At 39.3% G+C, this 14,071-nt stretch overlaps 1 long non-coding RNA gene across 1 annotated transcript; it reads left to right on the top strand.

Annotated features, from left to right (window-relative positions):
* Nucleotides 1-5,363: 5,363 nt before the first annotated feature.
* On the top strand, nt 5,364-12,424 carry LOC308594668. The gene is made up of 3 exons (XR_014011543.1): nt 5,364-5,459; nt 6,685-6,864; nt 12,098-12,424. It is a non-coding gene; the product is annotated as an uncharacterized lncRNA (long non-coding RNA).
* The last annotated feature ends 1,647 nt before the right edge of the window (nt 12,425-14,071 follow it).

Below are 14,071 nucleotides of genomic sequence, written 5' to 3'. Positions count from 1 at the left end.
TACCTTTTTCCACCTTTGGTGGACGTGCCCGAAGATTAAGGCTTTCTGGGAAATGATATATAATGAAATGAAAAAGGTACTTAAATGTACTTTTCCTAAAAAACCAGAGGCCTTTCTCTTGGGCATAGTCAGCCAAACGGTGTTAAAGAAAGATAGAATTTTCTTTATGTATGCTACGACAGCAGCAAGAATACTCATCACAAAGTATTGGAAGACACAAGACCTACCCACCGTGGAAGAGTGGCAGATGAAAGTGATGGACTATATGACATTGGCTGAGATGACTGGCAGAATCCGTGATCAGAGGAAAGAGACGGCGGAAGAGGACTGGAAGAAATTTAAAACCTATCTTAAGAACTATTATAAAATTGAGGAATGCTAAAATGTCGAAGTGTTGAGAGAAAAAGGGATACAGTGACATAAGATTAAGTTAAAGAAAAGATTAAGAGAACATATATTTGATAAAAATTGTTCAGAAGTTGCTGAAATAATTTAGTAAATTGGGATGCAGAAAGGGGAGGTACGGGGAAGTCCGAGAAATGAGGGTTATGAAAAAAGGTCATGAAATTATACATGTTTGTTTGTCTTTTTATTTGTTTGTATTGTCTAAAAAAAATTGTAAAACCAATAAAAAAAATTATTAAAAAAAACAACAGAATTTGCACATATACTTATTTCAATATACTGCAAGCAGGACAGGGAAGAAAATTGCTTTGGTTCCTATCCGAATATGAACGGGCCTAATTTGCATTTCCAGAAGCAGGGTACAAACCAAAATGCAGCAGTCTTTCAAAATTTGCACTTCTCTGAATATTGCAATGGAATTCTCCAACAAAAAAAGTATGCCAAAATGTCTATATTAGGGGAATATATTTCCTATATTAATGAAAATAATATGCAAGATTCATTATATATGGGGAAATAGCATACACAAATATGTATTGGGGGTGCACTAAAATGTCTCCTTTTTAGGTTGCACATTGATGTGGAAAAAAGAGAACTAAACTGAAGATTGGAAAAATGTGAAACGGAGAAAGCAAACTTTGGAGCTAAAGTTTAACAATATCAATGAACTTAAATCCATTAATTTCATTTATCTAATCCACGATTAGATGTATAATGTACAATACAAAGTATAGGACACTTTTGAAAGGTGGCTCAGGAATAAAAATATTTTTACAGGCTCCCTTTTCATCTAACCCCCCCCCCCAAAAAAAAAAATATGATAATACGGGTTTATGCCCATTGCTGGCTTTAACCATGATGCAGACCTAGCTAACTCAGGTCCCAAGAACTTAGTTATGCTGTTTCTACTACATAACTTTAGAATATAGCCAGTGATCTTTAGAAGAGTACATGGTTTTGACTGCTACAGGAGAAGAACAAGGAAGCAATTGGTGCTGCAACAGAGCTACGAAAGCAACATTTCTGCTGCGGAGAACACATTTAAACAATTACCCTCCTGACTCCAGCTCTTCCCATCTTTCTCTTTTCTCAAGAGACGGATTGTACATCTTTATGATCAATAGAACCAGATAAATTATTCATTCCGAAAATCATTGATTAGATTTACATCAGTGTACTGTTTCTGTTTTATAGAATGTTTATGAGAAGGCACCGTTAAAAAGAACATGGCCCATTCACATTTATTTCATTAACATTTGTTGTTGCTGCTGCTGTTCTGCCAACTCCTACCAATCTATGAGGTTGGACTGGGAATATTTTCCTGCCATCGCTTGGGATTTCAAATGAGAATCTTGAGTGCTGCGATTTCAATGCCAAATCGGAAGTTACTATTTGAGTGTCTTGATTGCATTTGTTCTGTAACCAGGAAATGGGGCAGACCGGCCATTAGCTCAGTCTGGCAGCACATCAGGCCTGCAGGGCTGCTGTCAGTCACCTGGTATTATTGGTCTGGAAATCTGGATTTGTTCCTAAGAAAAGTGTCCCTTTGGTTATTACAGTTAATTTAGTTGTCCTGGATTGGGATGCATAGGGTGTTAGTGATGGGGTATTACTCTAGTGAGGGACACATCATGGTCCTTCTGAGGTAGTTTGTCCACTTTTGGTCCCCAGCCTGCACTTAGCTCTCACCAGTAGCTCCCAGAAGCTGTCAGCATGTGACAGTGACCACACTCTGGGAAACAGGAAACTTTGACTGGCTGGATAAAATAGGTGAAGGTAGCCAATGGCTCTCAAACCCTCAGTGACTTAGGGACTTCCCCTGCATGTGAAGAGAGGCTCTGGTAGATTGAGCAGACAAGAACAATAGTGGGTCCAATGGCCAATAAGGTGGTTCCTGCAAGTGGTATAGAGGGAAGTGAGGGGCAGATGAGGCTCATCCATCAGGTAAAGTAGCCCATCTAGGAGAAGGGAAGCTCTTAAACCGCTTCTGCCTTGTGGAATATCTTTGGGGAAAGAAAAGGCTAAGGAGTAAACTTTATACAAATCCAGAGTGGAGTCCCTAAGAGAGTTGGATGTTGCCTCCTTCCAGCAACTCCTGCAGCCAGGCTGCTGTCAAACATATTGCTCTGCTCTCCTTTGTACCACATCAGCGAGGCCAACAAGGGGATCTTGTCATCTGGGCAGCCCAGAACCTCCATTCACACTGCCCAGGCTGGCGCCCCGGAGAGGTCATTTCAGTACTGCTAATGCAACGGTTTGGCTTCACCCACAGAGGTGTGGTCCATTGTTCTCGAGACAGATGGATGCCAGCAACAGTTGTCCAGAATTACAATGTATCAGAAATGTAGCAGGAAACATCCAATACATCATTCTCAACTTGTTCAATGCAATAAGTGTCTTGAATTTCAGACTCCCAGGGTTCTTTTGTGTTGACAACTTGAATCCGCATGAATTGTAGACTACCAGAACAGTCCTCAATGACTACCTTCGAACTGATCAGATGCAGTAATGCCACAGAAGTAGTTCCACATTACCATCACTACTACAGACAGGGTTGGAGTCAGGTGATCTTCTGCTTCCCAGACAATCTATGAAAAATGGGGCTTCTACAACACTAGGTCCATGGGCCATTTGTACCACGGCTCCACCCAGGTTTTCAAGGGGTGCTGAATAACTATGGTTTGCAATTGCTTCCTACTGTCTTGCAGAAACACATATGGCAAGGGTAGACACTGACCTGTGAACCTGATGGAATATGGTTTCAACAGAAAAAAGTTTCTCCCCCCCCCTCCCCATAATATTTATTAAGTTTCATATAAAAACATAACTTTAACATAACAGAAAAAGAAAAAAAAACAATAAGGAAAAAAGAAAAAAGAAAATAAAAGAAATAAAATATTTCCAACCCCACCTATACCACCACATACATAGATACAATAAAACTTAGTTAATTAATTAAAGTCCAACTTCGTAAACATATTACTTGACGTCCTCTAATCTCTTCCAACTGAATTTCCTTGTAATTGAAATGTAGCAGTTTCCAATATCATTATTTCATATAACAATAATCCGGTCATAATCATATTTCCTAACTTTTCTTATCGTATTGTTTCTTATTTATTTATTTAGTCCTGATTTAATCCTAAGCCTGATTAATTATTTCAAGTAGTTACAAGTCTTTAATATTACAATATTTATTCAAATAGTCTTTAGATTTCCATTCTTCTTGATATTCCTCTTCTGTCTGGTCACGGATTCTCCCGGTGAGATCAGTCAGCTCCATAAAGTCCATCATCTTCATCTGCCATTCTTCTACCGTTGTTCATTCTTGTGTTTTCCAATTTTTTGGCTAACAAGATCCGTGCAGCAGTTGTGGTTTACAAAAATACTTTTACATCTTTTTGGGGCTCAACAGAAAAAAGTTTCTCTCTCTCTCTCTCTCTCTCTCTCTCTCTCTCTCTCTCTCTCTCTCACACACACACACACACACACACATCTGTCAATAGAAGGTAGGAAGGATGTAGTCATCTTCTCCCTACATTGAGATGCACTTAATGGAATTGATAGATCTTTCTCCATCCTCTTGCAAGGCTGATCAGCATATGAGTGTGTGGACTGCTATGTCAGGAAAAGATTTCAATGCTGTGACCACTGACTTCATCAAGGAAGAGTGGAAATGGAAACACGGGAGAGACAGGCAAAAGAAGTGATGTGGGTACCATAAGGCTTGTGTGTCACAGGAAAACTTCATAAAGATGTAACGGACAGGTGCTGCTGCTGTGAAAGAGATAAACTACTAGGGAGTGTAGGAAGAAAAAAAGGCCCAGACAACAGAGATAGAAGGTTGTGGTGGAGGAGGACAGAAGCAATGTTATAGGGAGGAAAGACAAGAGGAAGAGGGAGCAATAAGATATGGCTGTTTAGGGAGACCTAAAAAGTAGGATTATATGTGGGTTGCAAGGATCAGTGAGAATGCAAAAAGAGATGGTTTGGGGTGTTGAGAGAGAAAGCGGAGAAGCAAGTGAGGCATAAGACGTGCAGTTGGCAAAGGGAAAGCAGAAGAGAGTAAGGTATGAGATACAGAAAAAGAGTGAAGTCCACAGAGAAGGAAATAAATGTTAGAATGGGGCTTTAGATGCTTAAAGACAAACAAAGAAAGAAAGAATGGTTCCTAAATCAAAACAGGCATGCTTGTTAGTTAGCAATGTTTTAAACACAATTATTTGTTACGTTAAAACTTGCCGCACTTTCCCGCCCCCTGACAGACACTTGCATGGCAAACCTCTTTCCTGGAGGTCTTCCTGTGCCTTTAACAGCTGCTTGACAAGGAAACATTTCACATGTGAAGCATTTCACATCACTTTATCTGCTTCATTTTTGCATATCTCAAGCCTTTAAAGGGACAGGAACTCTGCCAGAATTTTTTTCGACAGCTTCCCCCCCAGTGTCTCTTTCTTTTCTTTTTTTCTTTTATAATATTTTTATTAGTTTTTATATATATTTTCCAAACCAAACATAACATCTCCTCTCATCTTATACAACATTTTGGCCATATGCCTAGGACTTCCATCAACCATGTCTAGTGATTTTCAACCTTCATCTCTTAATCTTGCTTTTCATTATTTTCACTATTACTTTTAATAGTCCATAACATAAAATCCATTCTCATATTTTTTCCCCTGTAATATTTCATATAGTTTTCCTTACAAAACTTCTTGTAGCCCTACAAGCATAGTCAGTTTATTACAATTGTTTTTCAAATAGTTCGCATATTTACTTCAATTTTTCAATAATTTCTGGTCCCACTGTGGCGTTTGCCCTCCTAGGTGGTGTGACATCATACTGTGTTCATAAGGAAAGGGTTAACTAATTGTAAAATGACTAACCAATGGGAACCCAAGGGGAGGAGTTACAGTTAGAGTAGTTGAGAAGTCAGTCTGGAATTAGAGACGAGACAGTTAGGATAAGTCTGTGGGTTGGGCTAGTCTGATGTGAGACAGTGAGAGAATTTATTAAGAGGAGTCCGTCAAACAGCTGAGATAATCAGTCAGTAGGTATTGGGAAGGTATAGGCCGGTAAAGAAACTAAAGTTAAGAAACTGACAGGAATATTATCTGAGAAACCATAAACTTGTTAATGTTTATAAAATAAATTTGTTTATTGGGTTCACTTTTAACAACTGTCTGGACTCAATGTTTTACCCGAGAGTAACGGGTTGGTGGCAGCGGGGAAGCAAGCACAGTGGTGGCACACGGATCAATAGACCGTTAAATGTCTGGGGACCCTGTGTGATTGCCACAGCCCCTTTTGCACTATACATTTAAGTCAGCATCATATCACTTTAAGCAGTCAGGACATCCCCCAAAGAATCCTGGGCATTGTAGTTTATTAAGGATGCCAAGAGTTGCTAGGAGATACCTAGTCCCCTCACACAACTTCAATTGCCAGAATTCCCTGGGAAGAGGGATTAATTGTTAAACCGCTCTCACTCTGTGAGGCCAGTAGGGGTCTTCTAAGAACTCTCCATATTCTTAACAAACTACACTTCTAGGATTCTTTAGGAGAAGTCATTTCTGTTTAAAGTGGTATGCCTGAAATGCAGGTGGGGGCATAGTTCAATGAGCTTTATTTCTGGACACACATATTTATGACTGCTGTATTAATGTCCTCCCCCACCCATTTTTTGTTTGTTTGTTTTAAAATAGGACTGCCTTTCAAAAAAAATCAGAAAAAGATATTGTTTGTCCCACCCTGACCCTAAAATGTGTGCTTGTGTTTTTGTTTTGTTGTTTTTTTAGTGGGGGATTTTTTTTTAATATAATATTTTATTAGGTTTTAACAATAGAAAAGTTTAGAAAAATACAAAACCGAAAAAGATACAAAATTACAAAATACAAAAATACAGACATTAAACACAAAAAAGAAAAAGAAAAAACACGTATAAAAGAAAACAAAAATTCCCTCTTTCTTAATTTCTCATCTTTAGTTAACTTATTTTCCTGACTTCCTCACGTCTCCCATTTTTGTATCCCTTTTAAAAATTGGTTCAGCAAGTTCATGTCCTATTAGTTTATCTATTATTAGTCCAATCTTACATTTTACCTTGTTGCTAGAACCCCTGCAATTCATTTCAATGTCATCAACATTCAAAAATTTTCCAATATTTCTGCAAATAAGTTTTAAATTTCCTCCAATCTTCTTCCACCAACTCTTCTCCCTGGTCTCAGATTCTGCCAGTCATTTCCGCCATCTCCAAAATGTGTGCTTGTGTTTTAACAGGGATGCTAGTCCCATTAATTTCCATGGGACTTCCTACTGAAATTCTGCTGAGCTTCACAGCCTGGGATATTTATTGTAGCACCATTGAAAATAGATACACACATGCTCAAACTTCTCAGCTCCAAGAAAGTGATGCGTCTCCAAGTCTTAGATAAGGATCTTGTTTCAGCTCTGCAGATGGTAAGCATTTATTGATGTTTTTAGGTTAGTGTTAAGCTTATTGACCTGGGGTTTTAATATTTACAGTATTTTGCCAGAATCAATACTGTGACCTTAAGGTAAAGAAAAACACACACATTTAAGTCAACAACAAATCACTTTAAGTTGATGCCAAAGGTTCCTTGCAATCCTTCAAAACTTTTTTTTCTCGTAACCCTATCTGATAAAATAAGGAGAATTGCATCAAAACTCCCATATTACACCAATGCCTGTTCTATATTAATGTTGCCATATTTCAAAAAGTAAAAACCAGGACTCCCTGAAAGTTGTTGAGTTTTTTATGATTATTATTACAAAAGCGCCCCCCCCAAAAAGCCCTAGCTTATTTATATGTGTCTTTTCTGCATTTGGCTCTGTGACTTTGTTGATAAAATCAGGTCGGCTGTTGCCACAATTTTCTTATGTTGCCACCCTAATCCTCAAGCAGTGTGAGATTGCCGGGGCCCACGCACTTACCCACCATTTGAAATACTTTTGGAAATGAGGCACAGTGGAGACTGTGTTGTCTTTATGATATATGGTTTTTAGGATATATGGTTTTTAGCATGACCCTCCCATGAAGCAGGTGGAAGCAGCTGCCTTGGGTGGTGGAATCCTGTAGGGTGGTGCCCCTGCGGATGCCCCACCTGCCCCTGCCCTGCCCCTGCCCCTGCCCGGGTTGCATAGTGTTAGAAGTGGCTCTTGAGATCCTCAAAATAAAATCTGAACAAAATTGGTGAAGCAGCAAGGAGTTTATTGAATACAATATGTTCTTGCAAGAGCGGGTCTCCAAAGTAGGCACATGAGCATGAGCTTATATTCCCTATACCTGAAGTACAGGTTCCCTCCCTTGTCTTCCTGATGGCTGGGTACTACAAAGTTTACAGGCTATCACAAGCTTTCCATTTCTAGACAATTCTGATAATTCAGGAGCCCCCTCCTCCATTGGTTTGGCTCATCTTAAGATTTGACATCACCTGACTTCTTTTTTTAGGGGGGTAGGGGTGGGAGAAAACACATTGATACCTCTTATATCTAAGCAAAGGGGAGAAGGGTATCAGGATGCACAAGATGAAAAGTCATGACTGCCTAGCTTCCAGTTCTCCAGGAGATTTAAAGGTAAAGAGAGAATCTGTGGATTGCTACCTGGTGATCCTGTCTTGCCCGTCTCTGAGAAAAACAGCCACCTTCATCTATAAAGCAGAGCATAGTGTGTTCAATATCTCCAGAGGCAAGATAACTTCCCAATAGCTCCAATTAAAAGAAATCGGGAGAGAGGGAATTAAAGGAGTCCACTTTCATCTTGATTTTTACTCTGTGCCCAGTGGTATTCTGGAAGGAAAAGGGAATAAAATGAGCTGGAAGAAGTGTTGCTTATTTATTTTGAATAAAAATAGGAAAGTGGAGCAGACACATAGTAGAGATAGTGAACCTCGATGCATGTGTTGTTGCTGAGATACTGGCTGTATTATAAGACCCTAGTATTTTGCTGTGAGTGAATTTCAGCAGAGTATTGAACTTGCAGCACAATTGTCTTCCTTTTTATGTTTGTATAAACAATTATGAATTTAAAAAATGAAGGTGAAACCGGAACTCTAGGTGTACCCAAAAAGTTTCACTTTGGAGGCTGAGTTCATAGATGTTACAGCCTGGAAAATAACTGATCTCCATCTCGAGTTCATTTTATTTTGCTAAGCAGCTGTTGCCTCTTGGCCACAAGGTGGCAACAAATATTAGAATGATTATTGCTGATAATGATGGCTTTATTGGTAAATGAGCAACTCAGAAGAGCAAAAAGGTCATTCAGTTCCTTACACTGACTTTTTAACTGGTTTTTGTTTTTGTAAATGAGTTCTGGGGAACTTTGGGACCCCTTGGAAAACTATCAAGGGTTCCCAAATGGAAGATCAATCATAGCCGACAAGATTTCCAGAAAAGACTACTGATCTTCTGAACTCCCCCCTCCCATAGCAACACCTGCAAGAGCACATTAGTTGCTTTCTAATGTACAGTGTTAGATCCTACAGGACACCAAGAGTCCTGGCTAGCACCCTGTAGCACAAGCTTTGCCAACCTGGTGCCCTTCTACCTATTTTGGAAGAAGTGTGACATTTATTCTGAATAAAATGGGATAGCTGAGCAGGCCTCAGTGCTGTTGCTGAGATATTGCGGCCCAAAATATATGAAGAAAACCGGTTTGGCAAAAGCTGTTGTAGAAAAAAATTAGTCTGTATGGTAGATTGCTACCCAGAATCCTTTGCAATGCGCAGGGTTTCTGTGCCAGACTTACCAGGGCTCTTCAGCAAGCAAATCCATTTGAGAAGGGTTCCATGAAAGCAGAAAATCAATGTGTAAACTTCTGAAGTAAATATATATATATATATATATATCACTTTTCCTGTTTTGTCTGTTTTTCTCTTGGTCCCCTTGTTGCCTCTGAAATCCACCCCACTTCCGAATCCGCTGGAAAATCTTGCCAGAAAGTCTTGCTTAGATATAAGAGGTATCAGTGTGTTTCCCCCCACCTCTACCCCCCCTAAAAAAGAAGTCAGGTGATGTCAGAACTTAAGATGAGCCAAACCAATGGAGGAGGGGGCTCCTGAATTTGCAGAATTGTCTAGAATTCTGTACCATTAAGCGGTAGCTAGCATAGCAATGAAGTTAGTTCCAGCATGTTGCATCACCACTCCTGTATCAATGTGTAAATAAGGATATATAATGTCAAAATAAGGATAGGTATTGTGGTGAAGGAAGTGTTCACAAAGTATCCAGGTTCTTTCTCACCCAAACACTCAGTGTATGAGAGACTCTCTTTATCACTGGTGTACTTTATTAAGTCTCTGTTTTATCCATCAGTGGACGCCCAATTTAACTCAGTACTGAAAACCCAGGTGGATAGGAAAAACCATGGAAAACCAACTTGAAATTCTCAGCATGTTGTACGCTGAAAGAAAATTATATGAAAATGATGTACCGGTGGTATTTGACTCCTAGTAAATTAGCAAAAATGTATAAGACAAGTACAAATACGTGCTGGAAACGTAAAGGAAAAAGAAGGTACATTTTAAGCATATGTGGTGGCAGTGTAAGGTAATAAAAGCATTCTGGGAAATGATATATAATGAATTGAAAAAAAATGTTTAAAATAACCTTTGTAGAAACAAACAAACTAGAAGCTATTTTATTAGGAATTGCGGGTATTGACATCCCAAAGGAGCAGAAAACACTTTTCATGTATTCAGCAACCGCCACACGGACGTTACTAGCCCAGAGATGGAAAGAAGATAAAGTCCCTATCAGAGAGGAATGGCAAACTAAGCTGTTGGACTACAGTGGTGCCTCACAAGACGAAAAGAATCCGTTCTGTGATTCTCTTCGTCTAGCGGTTTTTTCGTCTTGCGAAGCAAGCCCATTGAAGGATTAGCGGATTAGCGCTATTAGCGGCTTTTAGCAGCTTATCTGCTGATCGGATCAGCTGATAAGTGGCTTAGCGGCTTAGAAAAAGGGGGGAGGAAAAAAAACAGCAGGAACTCGCAAGACATTGTCGTCTTGCAAAGCAAGCCCATAGGAAATTCGTTTTGCGAAGCACCTCCAAAACGGAAAACTCTTTAGTCTAGTGAGTTTTCCGTCTTGCGAGGCATTCGTCTTGCGGGGCACCACTGTACGCCGAAATGGCAAAACTGACCAGAAAGCTCAGGAACCAAGAAGACAAAATCTTCAAGAAAGAATGGGAAGAATTTATAATTTATTTAGGAGACCACTGTAAGCAGATGAAAACATCAGCAGGATTCTAATAACACTTGTCATGTAACAAATACTATGGAAAATATGGAGAGAGACAAAATATGGATTATGAAATAATATGCAGTTGGAAAGGTTGACAATAGGACTGGGAAGTCTGGAGATTCAGAGAAATCTCTATACAGTGCTATCTTTGGTACTCAAACAATTAGAAATCAAACACTGCAAACTCGGAAATAAGTGTTTCAGTTAGCGAACTTTTTTCGGAAGCCGAACATGCTCCATTTTGGGTGTTATGCTTCAGATTTGAGTGCCACACTTCCATTTTGAGTGCCACACTTCCATTTTGAGTGCCACACTTCCATTTTGAGTGCCACACTTCCGTTTTGAGTGTTATGCTGAGGTCTGTCTGTTTTTGCTATTTATTTTGTGTTTTTGTGGCTCTTTTATTATTATTATTGTGATTGTGTGGAACCCAGTTCAGATTGATTGATTGATTGATTGATTGTGTGACTTCAGTACATTTTTTATTGCTTTCATTTAATGATCAATTGTCTTGTTAGTAAAATCCATGTTAAATTGCTTTTTTAGGGGTTGTTTTTCAAAGTCTGGACTGATCCATTTTGCATTCCTTTCTATGGGAAAGCGCGCCTTGGTTTTGGAACGCTTTGGTTTTGGAACACACTTCCGGAATGGATTAAGTTTAAGAACCAATATGGATATGGACTTGGTACTGTTAAAACCTTACACTTGTAAAATTGAATTAAAAAAAAATCAAGAAAAGAAAAAAGAAAACCCAGGTGGATACAGCTGAGGCTCACCCAGCTCACTCATTCAAGTCTTGGTAATACAATCTGGATCTGTCTGCTCATCTACAATCAAGACATGGATAAGCATGGTTTTCTTAAGGACCAATTTGGCATTCAGCAGCAGCAGCAGCAGCTCCAGACCAGAGGGCTTGATGGATCTGCTACCAGAAACTTCTGGTGGAGTGAGAGGACTGGAACAGGGAACAGGGAACAAACACCTAGGCCTTTACGTGTGATGGTGGAGAGCCCTGCTCCACTCCATCCCAGCAAGGACATTGTTACCCCAGGGGTCCCTCTCAGATTTGCAGGACTCTAATGAATAACAACTCTCTCAAAGTTAATAAGGGAATTTTATTGCTGAACAAGTTCAGTCTGATTTCTATATATATATATTTTGGACTGTGAATTAGATTTAAAGAGGACAAATGATCATTGCGGTGCCATTTGATTTCCAATAATTCTACATATTGCTTCATAATAGTCACCCACTTTAGGCGCAAATGGGGTATCCATCTGCTTTTGAAAACAAATCAAAAATGAAATGAATAATTATTATTTCCAAAAAGGATGGAAATACGAACAAATAAGTTCCTTATTTGGGGTGCATTCATTTTTAATTCTCGTTTCTTGTTTGTATCATTCACTTCTCAATTATTTCTTTTCAGATGGGAAACTGAAATAGTCTGGAACAACCTGTGAAGATTACAATATCAGTAAAAGTTATGCACATGCACACACAGAGAGATGCTAGATTGTGTGGATTATAGGCATCTGAAATGGTAGTAAGAAGAAAGTCTAAAAATGTCGTGCCAGCCGGATGAAAATTGCAGAAGTTGAGAAGTCCCAAGCTCCCTTTGGTGTGCAAAACTAGTTGTGTTGTGCTTTGGGTCCACATTCCTGTATAGTTTAATTTATCATTTTCAGCTTTTCATCCATCTACTTTATGCAGGTTATTTTACTAATATAATTGGATGTCATGCTCCATAGTGGTGTTTTGCAGCTGACGGATGATTTAAAATGTAAGCTTTACGAACACGACAATGTCAAGAACCGGCTAATTAAAAATCAACTTACCGCCCAAGCCATTTCTAGTCATTTATAGCATAATATGTTCAGAATATGCATCACATTACAATCTCACAAAAACATTTTCTTCTTATATTTGTGTTTGCCTCTTTTTGACAACCTGAAATTGGTACACCCCCATGCATCTCACTTGGTGTGATTTAATTAAAATAGACAACAGCAACCCATGCCGCAGTTCTTTTGAAATAACTTTGCTGGTTTGACCTGGAGGTGAAATTAGCCTGAAAATACCATACATATTACAAGTAGAAAGGAAGTTCTTAGCTTTTCAATGTACTTTGTACTGTATAGTAACAAATGTGTTGTTTTCATTGTATATACGTTGACTTTATATGGCAGCGGTGGCGAACCTATGGCAAGCATGCCACACTTGGCACACAGAGCTCTCACTGCTGGCACATGCGCCATCGGCCCATCTACATTGTTCCCCCCAATTTTTCCCCCACCCACCCTACGCTACAGCTTGTGTCCGCTATTGAAACCCAGAACCTTTTAATTTTTTTTTTAAAAAAATTTGCCGGTAGCCAGTAGCTGGAGATTGTGTTCAGTGATTGGTCTGTTTTCCAATTTGTTGTGCCAGTGGCTGTTTCTGATTGGGCATAGCAACATTATTTTTTTCACCCTTATTGTGCTGATTTTTTTTGGCATTTTGGCGAACGATGAAGTCGGTGCTGCGTGTTAGTTCCAGCAAAGGTATTATTGGTCATTTATTTTTGTTCTATCTCCCCACTAAAAAGCTCAGCAGCTTTGGGGCATCCCCCCAAAAAAGCTCCAAAACTTTGGTCAGCAGCTCCCCCCAAAAAGCTAAACAACTTTGGGGACCCCCCCCAAAAAAAAAAAACTCAACAAAAAACTCAACAACTCTGGGCACTTTGCAATAAATAAGTGGGTTTTGGTTTGCAGTCTGGGCGCTCGGTCTCTAAAAGGTTCGCCACCACTGTTATATGGGATCAAACTTAGCCAACTAGGAGATTCTATCATGGGAATGAATTCTAGACTATAGGGGAAAGTGTGACAGTACTAAGATTTATAAAAGACTTTTATTTACTTATGGTCAATTCATGATCCCAGGGAAGGTTATGTCATAACCTTCTATAAACAATAATATTAACTCAAACAGTTATGACTTCAAATCAAATATACTAAAAAAAAGTACAATAACACAGCAGCAGACTAGCCCCAGTTCAGAGTTTGCATAGTGTGTTGCCGTAGTGAGACAGGAGCCTTGACTGGAGGACCAGTAATAATAATTAATAAGAATAAGAATAATAAGAATTTATACCCCACCCATCTGGCTGGGTTTCCCCAGCCACTTTGGGAGGCTCCCAACAAAATGTTAAAAACACGATAAAACATCAAACATTAAAAACTTCCCTAAGCAGGGCTGCCTTCAGATGTTTTCTAAAAGTCAGATAATTGTTTATTTCCTTGACATCTGATGGGAGGGTTTTCCACAGGGTGGGCACCACTACTGAGACAGCCCTTTGCCTGGTTCCTTGTAACCTCACTTCTCACAGAGAGGGAACTGCCAGAAGGCCCTCAGAGCTGGACCT

This window comes from Podarcis bocagei (genome assembly GCF_964188305.1).
Source record: "Podarcis bocagei genome assembly, chromosome: 9".
In the NCBI taxonomy this organism is placed as follows: domain Eukaryota; kingdom Metazoa; phylum Chordata; class Lepidosauria; order Squamata; family Lacertidae; genus Podarcis; species Podarcis bocagei.
Note: the sequence above shows the minus strand (reverse complement) of the source record. Positions and strands in the feature narration are given on the sequence as shown.